Genomic DNA, 1,759 nt, shown 5'->3' on the forward strand with positions numbered 1-1,759 from the left:
TATTTTTTTTTTTTTTTTTTTTTTTGGTAGCAGGTATTGAACTCAGGTCCTTGCTCTTGAGAGGCAGGCAGCAGAACCACAGAGCTAAATCCCCGGCATCATATGGTAATTCTCTATCTCCTTTTTTTTTATACAAATAAAAATAATCGAATTGTTGGGAAAACTGTGATTAAAAACTCAGCCTAACTAGAGTGTATCAATTTGATTCCATTCTAATAAACGGAGCCTCTGGTTTTGCTTTGTTTTTTCTTTTCTGCAATAGTTGAGATTGAGCCCAGGGCCTCTTGCATGCTAAACAAGTTGGCTGCTCCAGCTCCAGCTTTATTTATTTATTGTTTAAATTTTGAGATACAGTCTCAGGAAATTGCCTCAAACTTGTGATCCTCCTGCCTCATCCCTCTGGAGTAGCTGAATCTCCAGGTTGTGCACCATGGCACCCCGCTTAGAGTCTTTCTTCTTGAGGTGGCTTGAGACACACACTGAAGAGCTGGAGCTGTCCGCCCTGAGCAAGCTTCCTGTGAAGACACGGGCCTCACGCGGGCGGGGTCTCCCGGGTCCACACCGGGAACCAGGGGCAGCCGAGGAGAACCGGAGCGCGCTGGGCAGGGAAACCTTGAGAAGGATGACGGCTTGGGGCTGGGGGATTTGTGAGCACGAAACCCAGGCCTCAGTCCCGAGTTATTCCCTGGCATCAGAAGGTCACAGGTGTAAAAAACAACAAAAAAGGTCACAGGCGGCTCCAAGCGGATGGTTCAGAGTTGCAGGTGGCTGGAGCTGAGAGCACAGCTGCCTGGAAGGCCCGAAGTTCACTGCGATCGCAGCTGCGTGAAGGCTTGGCTGGTCCTCAGTGTCCCCTGGGACATCCTGTCGGAACTTCGTTCTTTCTGCACAGCTCAAAACACCTTTTCTGCGTGCACCTCCAAGGGTCAGGGCTGCCTCGGCATGTGGGCCGGGGGGCGGCGGGGGGAGTAACCGTGATGTATGAGGCCTTCCCCTCTATCACATTAAAATGGAAACACCCTGCAGGTGGAAAATAGTTACCCCCCCCAGGTCCCCCCCCACAAGGAGTTTCTCTGTAGCTCTGTCTTCCTTTTGTTTTGAGACAGGATCGCACATACGTAGTTCAAACTGGCCTTGAACTCATTATGTAGTCCAGTCTGGCCTCAAACTCACAGCAACCCTCCTGCCTCAGCCTCCCAAGCACTGGGATTGTAGACAAGTGCCATGATGACCAGCTTCTCCAGCCTTTTCCAAGATGCATCAGATGGAGGAAGAGGAAGGGTTGTTCTAGAGTCAGTGGCCTCAAGAAGGGTGCCATGGTTGGCCATTTTCTATGGAGCTGAGGAGTGGCTGTCACCGAAGTCCTGGGCATGTAGGGTCTTGGTGACTGTAAAGTTTCCTGCCCACACAGGTTCTGGGTGACCTGCGCTCACAGCTCCTGGCTACCTCTGGAGGGGACCCCAGAGTAGGCAGGACTTTCCAGGGATCTCTGGATCTTGGTTTCTCAGCCAGCTCCCTTCTTTCCACCTTGTACTCTCCAGTACTTGCTGGATTCTGTCCCTCAGGCCTGCAGGCCTCAACCTGGTTACAAAATTCAACTAATCTCTGATCCTCCTTCCTAGGCCTCCTAGAACTTGTTCTGATTCACACCTTGGTTCTAGGCCTGGTGTCAGGGCTTGTGGCCTCTGTGTGGAGCATGGCACTGGTAGGTTTGCACACTAGGGACTCACTGCATACAGGGACCTGGGAAGGCTGGCCT

General features: G+C 51.7%; 1 long non-coding RNA gene across 1 annotated transcript in view; it reads left to right on the forward strand.

The window, feature by feature from the left end:
• Window positions 1-70, forward strand: part of LOC104865366 — a 7,757-nt gene extending 7,687 nt beyond the window's left edge. Inside the window, exon 3 of the long non-coding RNA XR_781131.1 lies at window positions 34-70. This is a non-coding gene — a long non-coding RNA (uncharacterized LOC104865366). The remainder of the gene's footprint in view (window positions 1-33) is intronic.
• The last annotated feature ends 1,689 nt before the right edge of the window (window positions 71-1,759 follow it).

The sequence above is a fragment of the Fukomys damarensis genome, unplaced genomic scaffold (assembly GCF_012274545.1).
Source record: "Fukomys damarensis isolate Sample0158 unplaced genomic scaffold, DMR_v1.0_HiC HiC_scaffold_14, whole genome shotgun sequence".
In the NCBI taxonomy this organism is placed as follows: Eukaryota; Metazoa; Chordata; class Mammalia; order Rodentia; family Bathyergidae; genus Fukomys; species Fukomys damarensis.